The sequence below is a fragment of the Podarcis filfolensis genome, assembly GCF_964270895.1.
Source record: "Podarcis filfolensis genome assembly, chromosome: 17".
In the NCBI taxonomy this organism is placed as follows: Eukaryota; Metazoa; Chordata; class Lepidosauria; order Squamata; family Lacertidae; genus Podarcis; species Podarcis filfolensis.
This window is the reverse complement of record NC_139621.1, coordinates 38,690,947-38,698,917: the sequence shown is the minus strand read 5'-3', so window position 1 is coordinate 38,698,917 and position 7,971 is coordinate 38,690,947. Positions and strand designations below refer to the sequence as shown.

At 44.5% G+C, this 7,971-nt stretch overlaps 1 long non-coding RNA gene across 1 annotated transcript; it reads left to right on the top strand.

The window, feature by feature from the left end:
* Positions 1–375: 375 nt before the first annotated feature.
* LOC310753155 lies at positions 376–2,023 on the top strand. Its single transcript, XR_014543239.1, has 3 exons — positions 376–421; positions 1,682–1,850; positions 1,932–2,023. It is a non-coding gene; the product is annotated as an uncharacterized lncRNA (long non-coding RNA).
* The last annotated feature ends 5,948 nt before the right edge of the window (positions 2,024–7,971 follow it).

Genomic DNA, 7,971 nt, shown 5'->3' with positions numbered 1-7,971 from the left:
AAGACCTTATGATGGATGATTATTATGAATGATGTATATGTGAGGTTTAGCAAAAGTTGTTGTTTCTGCTTAAGACAAATAATCATGCATGTTCTCCCAGTGCCATCGATGTGGTAGAAAAGGGGAGTTATTTCTGAGCAGAAAAGGGAAATGGGGAAAATAAGGAAAGAATTATCATATGAAAATCATCTGTGGGCACAAGCAAGAAGGCCGAAGAACAAACAAAGAGGTTTAAAAAGCATGTCATAATAAATGATGCATGCGATGATGTCATGGATACGAATTACACCAAGTGAGACAATCCTCACAAGTTGAATGAGTGAGTTGTGTGAGGCACTTCATATGGGGAGGGAAAGCGGGGGATAGGAGATGTGTCAATATTCTGCGCTGCAGTGATCTGGGATGCATGTGGCAAAATCCTGTGAGCAGATGAGGAAAGGCAAGGAAGTGAATTTGCCCCATTAGATCACCAGAAAAAGGAATATTATGAAATGGGCCACAATCACTAAAGTTGGGAAGAAATGGGGCAATATTTTCACCCAGCAGACACATCTCTCCCCAACCTGCACCACACAGTTCTGAACCCTCTCCATTATACAGTGGTACCTCCAGTTACGAACTTAATTGGTTCCAGAGGTCCGTTCGTAACCAGAAACCGTTCGTAACATGAGGCGCGCTTTCGCTAATGGCGCCTCCAGCTGCTGCTGCGCCGCTGGAGCACGACTTCCGCCCGCATCCCGAGGCAAAGTTTGCAACAAGGGGCATCTACTTCCGGGTTAGCGGAGTGCGTAACGCAAAGCATTTGTAAGGGGGATTGTACGTAACACAAGGTACCACTGTACATTTGTGCCTACTGTGGAAATTAGCCATTATAAGCCTCCTGAAAGGTACTCCCTTGTAGACCCCTAGGGGGAAAGACATGGCATCTTGGCCCTTTACTTGTCAGCCAATGACCTATTATTGACATTATTTTTTTAATGATATTATTTTTTAATATATATATATATATCTAGATTTTAATATAAGACTCTCTCAAGATGGCTTTTAGCGAGTAAATATATAACAAACTTTCTATTTATAACCTTAAAACACCAACCGTAACACTGTTCTATTGCTGGCAGGGTGCTCTCTACTCCACCCTGATATTTTATGAGAGGACAGTATATAAATGCTTGTATGTATAAATAGATAAAAGTGCAAGACCCACCAATGACATTAGCCACAAACAGAATCCAGACTCTTAAGAACAGTAAGCTCTATGAAATTATTATAAGCTCAGCAGCACCATATAAAACACCAAACCAATACAACCATACAGTGGTAAAGAAACGGGTCTTCAAGCCTCATTGAAAGGCTTGATAGGCTGGTGTGAATTCCACAGGCATGGGGCCACCACCCAGAAAGCCCTGTTCCGTGTCCACGCTGCCAAGCTCATTGGCCTCACATAAGGCAACTTAGAAAATCAGTTCCATAATGAACACAAGTTAGTAATTTTAAGTAATTAATGATGTCATTATTTCCGCAACTTTCATTTCAATGTAAACATCAAAGCAAGAGTTGATTAATTTTTTAAAAATCATTGACACTTGGCTCATCCAGACTTGCCTTTGTGCTACATTCTAGGCTCAGGTCCGCACTTTAAAGCTCCTTCTCCGAACCCTTTTTTTTTTCCCCTGGCAAGTTCCCTGCTCTTTACCACTGGAAAACTCGAATTGCCATTTGTTCCGATTCAGCATTAAAGAGCAGCTTTTCCTGGGGAAAGTGGCAGGGTGAAACAAAAGTGGAGGTGGGGAGCCTCTGACACAAACCAGGAAAGCCGGGAGCTGTGCCTAGAAAGCGCAGGCCAAAAGGTAAGTGTGGATGAGCCCTATGTGCGGCTTTTTCAAAGGAATACATGCCGATCATATTCACTTGATTTGTTTTCATTCAAGACCTGGGATGAAAACGTGAACAAAGGCAATTTCCATTTCCACTGCCAGTGGAAGAAACAGCAGATCTAGCCCCATCCATCTGAGACACAAGCGTATGTAAACATTATATTTTGTGGTATTGTAAAGATTCAGCAGCTTTTATAACCAATACAAAACTTAGAATCAGGTCTTAATTTACTAAGAAAAGAGCATCATACCCTATGCTGTCCCTCTAGAGGGTCCATAGCTCAGGGCCAAAGTTTGTGCTTTTGTCTACAGAAGATCCCATGTTTAATCGGCAGTATCTCTGGTCAAAATAATCAGGTAGCAGCAGGTGATGTGAAAGAATCACTCCTGCCTGAGATAACCGAGAATGATGTCAGTCATATATAGCAGCCCCCTCTGGTGGAGTACAGAGAGCCATCACATGTGATCATAGGATAGATTTGGAATATAGGTAAAGGGGACCCCTGACCATTAGGGTCCAGTCGTGACCAACACTGGGGTTGCGGCGCTCATCTCGCTTTATTGGCTGAGAGAGCCGGCGTACAGCTTCCGGGTCATGTGGCCAGCATGACTGAGCCACTTCTGGCGAACCAGAGCAGCGCACGGAAACGCCATTCACCTTCCCGCCTGAGTGGTACCTATTTATCTACTTGCACTTTGACATGCTTTTGAACTGCTAGGTTGGCAGGAGCAGGGACCGAGCAACGGGAGCTCACCCCGTTGCGGGGATTCGAACCGCCAACCTTCTGATCGGCAAGTCCTAGGCTCTGTGATTTAACCCACAGCGTCACCCACGTCCCTATTTGGAATCTAGATAGGGTCTACCTACACAAGGGGTTGCTAATCTTTTTGGCCTATTGACACCTTTGCAAACCAGATGAACTGTCTTGGGTACCACACACACACACACACATGGCAACAAACACACAACACAACCTATTTGATTGGGCTACAATGAAGCACTTCTCCCAAGCCTATTTTCAGTAATGGGAGGAGTGTTAAATATAGTAATTTAATTCACTGAAATTGTAAATGCTTGTATGCATTTTTCATGTGATCGGCTAACGTTGGTCACAAGGGAGGCATCTAATGATGGACAGACTCCATTTTATGTGAAACAAGCTGACTGTGTTTCAGAATCCACTGTGAACACTGCTAAGTTGAATAGAGTGTTGGAGTGCTTCTTCTCTGCATGAAAGAAAGAGAGCAAAGCTGGAGGAGATGGTAAAAGTAGAAATCTCTCATAGAAGCTACAAGGCATGGCCTAGTTAAGATACAAAAGGCTGAGTGCTGAGCTCAGGAAAGAGATGAAAATACAGTTGCTTGGAAGTTAGAAGAAAAGACAGCAAGCCCATGCTTGGAGAAGCATGTGACTGTAAAAATTACCGTATTTTTCGCTCGATAACACGCACCTGACCATAACACGCACATCGTTTTTAGAGGAGGAAAACAAGGGAAAAAACATTCTGAATGAAACAGTGGATGTATCATTTTTGTGCTTCATGCTGTGGCCACAGACATGTGATCTGATGGTGAATTTGGGGTGACCCAATGCAAAAATCCTGAGAATCCCTGTGGATCCATGCTTTGTAACCACGTTTTTGCACCATTGCAGCCCCAGGCAACAGTGGGTGTGTGATTTTGGGGGGGGCAGGCTGTAGCCATGGACATGCTATGTGCTCTGATGGTGAATTTGGGGTGACCCAATGCAAAGATCCTGAGGATCCATGTTTTGTAACCACGTTTTTGCACCATTGCAGCCCCAGGCAACAGTGGGTGCGTGATTTGGGGGGGGGCAGGCTGTAGCCATGGACATGCTATGTGATCTGATGGTGAATTTGGGGTGACCCAATGCAAAGATCCTGAGGATCCATGTGGATCCATGCTTTTTAACCACATTTTTGCACCATTGCAGCCCCAGGCAACAGTGCGTGTGTGATTTTTGGGGGGCAGGCTGTAGCCATGGACATGCTATGTGATCTGATGGTGAATTTGGGGTGACCCAATGCAAAGATCCTGAGGATCCATGTGGATCCATGCTTTTTAACCACATTTTAAGTGGGGAAGGAAGGAAAAATACAGAATGGACAAGGAGCACGAGAGGGGTGTGCAGAGAAGCAGCTGGCTAAGAATGCAGGAGAGGGGTATAACGGGAGGGAGGAAAGGAAGGCAAAAGTTTTCCCTCACCTACCCACCCAAGCCAGCCAGCTCTCTCTCTCTCTCTCTCTCTCTCTCCCTCCCTCCTGCATGTTTTCAGCAGCACCGGAGCACAGAGACGACACTCTGCTTGCCTGGAGGGGAGGGGCTTTCCCTGCTCTTTGTTCCGTTTGAGCAAACACAGCAAGGAAACAGAGGCAGGTGGGCAGTAAGACCCTGAGGCAGAATGCAGGAAAGCAGCCACTTCCTCTTTTCAGGTTTCCCTTCTCCGAGACGCGCGATTTGATTTTTGCCTGATTTTTTTTGCCATTTGGCTCCAGGGACCACACATTCGCTCAATAACACGCACAGACATTTCCCCTTCCTTTTTAGGAGAAAAAATCTGCGTGTTATAGAGGGAAAAATACGGTATGCTTTAATTCATCTATAACTATACGTTTCTACAAGTAAAGTTTTTGAATGTTAAAGTCTGGATATTGATTTACATAATTTCCAAAGAAGGGTGACAGTCATACCTATGATTTGAGCTTCTTAGCTGTGATTTCACTACTATAACTTCAACAAGGAGACCCTGTGCATTTTATTTTAATCTACACTCCACTCTTCGGCCCAAAGGTTCTCAGATGTGGCAAGCACAATGCAGCAGTGGTTGCCTCTATCTTATCTATGGAACTTTGGCCATTGAAACGTATGTAGCTAAGGGTAGACTCTGGCCTGCTCTAAGAAAGTCAGAGTATTCTAAGTTGAAATGTGGGTGGGTGGAAACTTTTTAGAAAGTTTCTTCCATCTTCTGGCTATTTTGGGGAATATACAAACAGGGATGAAAGTATTTCACAGTAGAGGAGTCATTGCCACTTCCAGTGCAGGAGAAAATTGAACATTGCCCAATTGCATCACAAGAGTGTAGGGATACGATCCCTCCCCATCCCAGTGAGGGCACTGACCACAGTTTTTAAAGCATGTAACTAAATTTGATGAACTGTTCAAGGTTGTGACTAGGGATAGAGGGATTTGTCCGTTTCAGTCCTCTCTTCAATTGAGCTCTCCACATTTCTGCAGCAAACTGCGATTTTCTTTTAAATCTTCATGAAAATCCCTCAAAGTTTTAGTGCAGATTTCTCCCACTAAATATGCAGTTTTGAGTGACATACATTTTTGCAAGCAATTTCTCCAAATGCAATGCATTTGTGCATGTTATTTTTGCTAATATACTCATTGCCCCAATATATGCATTTTTGTAAACATTATTGGACTGGAGAACCATATTGCAAGAGTCGGGTACATACAGATGTTGAATTATGGCCGTGTTTCGCTTCTTGAATGGTTTCGAAAGTGTGAATTTGTGAACAGAATTGGATTTCTTTTCTAATCCTCATTTGCTCACACATTGAATCTGATAGGTTGGGATTATGCTATGGGGAAGGAAGGAAAGTTGGACTCACCATTAAGTGTTCTAGTCAGTGAAAACTAGATAGCATTAACTCCTCACTTGAAAGAATCCCTATGTCCTACCAATAGACAAAGGGGACATCCCAGTGAAGGCCATGACTTTTAGCAGTAGTCTTGAACTAGATATACTTGAGGGTTGGTTGGGTTGTAAGTCCAACTTTCCAATATTGTCCAGGGAAAAAGCAGTGACTACATAACTTTATGACCACTGCTCCATAGCTATTGTTGTTATACTTTCCATTCACCATATAGATGGGTTTAGGAAGCATTTCTGTATCCTTCTGCTGTGCTGAAGAAGAATTCCACGAAACAGTGGGTATATCCGGAATCACTGTTCACAGCGCCTGTTTGCGAACTACTTCGGCAGCGTTGGACGCCATAAACAAAGTTTTACAGCCTGTTTTCACCAGATAAGAATCTGACCCATTGCTTCTTTCAGAGACTTGCATAGTCTTCAAAGACTTTCAGAGACTTATAAGTCTTATGTTTATTTGGTTTTATGTTTTCAAGAGAATCCATTACGAGTGCATATTTTGTGACTTTCAGAGATTCATAAGTTTTCTGTTTATGTGATTTCATATACCATGTTTTTTGCTCTATAAGACTCACTTTTTCCCTCCTAAAAAGGAAGGGGAAATGTGTGTGTGTCTTATGGAGCGAATGCAGGCTGTGCAGCTATCCCAGAAGCCAGAACAGCAAGAGGGATCGCTGCTTACGCTGCACAGAGATCCCTCTTGCTGTTCTGGCTTCTGGGATTCAGAATATTTTTTTTCTTGTTTTCCTTCTCCAAAAACTAGGTGCGTCTTATGGGCTGGTGCGTCTTATAGAGCGAAAAATATGGTATTTCATATTATATAAAGATCATATATTGATATTGTATCATTGTATTTGGTCATCGTGTTGCCTTGGATATTACTGACTCCTGTTTGCAACACAGGGGTTAAATTGTTTGGGTACTTACTTACTTACAGGGGAAAAGCAGAGCAGATGGTGAAGGCATGTCCAAAAGCAATTTGTGTTGAAGAATCCTCCTTCCAAATGATGCTTTAGCTGATGCAAACCTATCTCTCCTGTAGTGTTTCACAAACGTGGTGGGATTTGCCCATATGGGTTTCCCTAAAGATGTCCTCAGTCATCTATGGGGGCTGAGGGTGGGACCAAGAAAGACAGGTGACTGTGATGCATTCCCTCACTCGTCTGTTGATGGTAGACTTGGGGACTTTTCTCTCTTGGGTGCTTTCCTTGTAGGAGATGGGTAAGGATAGGGAGTTTAGTGTCCATCATATGCCTGTGGCAGATTCGGAAAGATGAGGCACTATTCAGAAAGGTGCCATTTGAAGAAGTATTGCAGCATTTCTTGTTGCAATTCCTTGTGAGCAGGTAGGCTCCAGCCTTCCTCAACATGTCACAAGGTCTCCGGACTTTGTGTACATTCCCCCAGGTATATGTTTTCTCTGCTCAGATGGGCCACATGGCTATTTTGGGTGGCCATTTTGGGTCCGCTGGACATACCTGTCTAAGACTGAAGCTTTGTTCTCCTCTTCCCCGGTTACCATGCCTGGGCTGAGTTACATATGATACCTTTCATGTTTTGAAGTAGTAGAGCATCTTTAACTTTGAGAAGAAAGCAAGCACTGCATATATTTCATTTTCCTCAAAACATTTTTTTCCCTACTGTATAAATATATCAAAATTTACCTCACTAAACTTCGAGCAACTTTTAAAATTCTTTGAAATAGTCTGCTAAAGGAAAATGCCACGCACTTCAGGCGAGGAGAAGGGCTTATCAAATACTGCACATTCCAGTTTTCTGTGGTGAAATTTTATATGAGGAACATTCAGTCATTGGCGCCTCCACTTGCAGTTTGAACTGATACAACCGGCATATAAAGTTTTACTACCTCGGTGAGAACTAGGTGCAGCAACCCACCACAAGGGTGCTTTGGTTGTAGCCACCTTCTCCTTTGACCTCATCTTTCTAATTTTGTATGTACAACACTCAGCACAATGCCCTCAGGATGCTTCTAGGGCAGGGGTCAGCAAAAAAAATAGCCGCGGGCCAGTCCACTGTCCCTCGGACCTTGTGGCGGGCCGGAGAAGCAGCACCAGGAAGGGAGCTGGAAGAAGAGGCAAGGGGGGCAAGTAATCCTCCTCCCCAGCCCCAGCTGCTGCACTTACCTTCCCTGGGGCTGCCGCCACCGCTGCTGCTTCTCGTGGGTAGGCAGAGTGAGCTCGTCCGCTCCACTCTCTGGCCCACAGGAGCACCAGGGCGGCGGTAGCGGAGGGAAGACGAGTGACACGAAAGGGCTGGCTCTAGAGAGGAGCTGCTTAAAATGGCGCTCAGCCAGCTCAGCCCAGCCCCCTTCCTCCTCTAGGCAGGGCAGGGAGAAGCCAGGAGGAGGGAGGGAGGAGGCGGCGGCGCGGTGTGTGTGAGGGAGAGGGGGGGAAT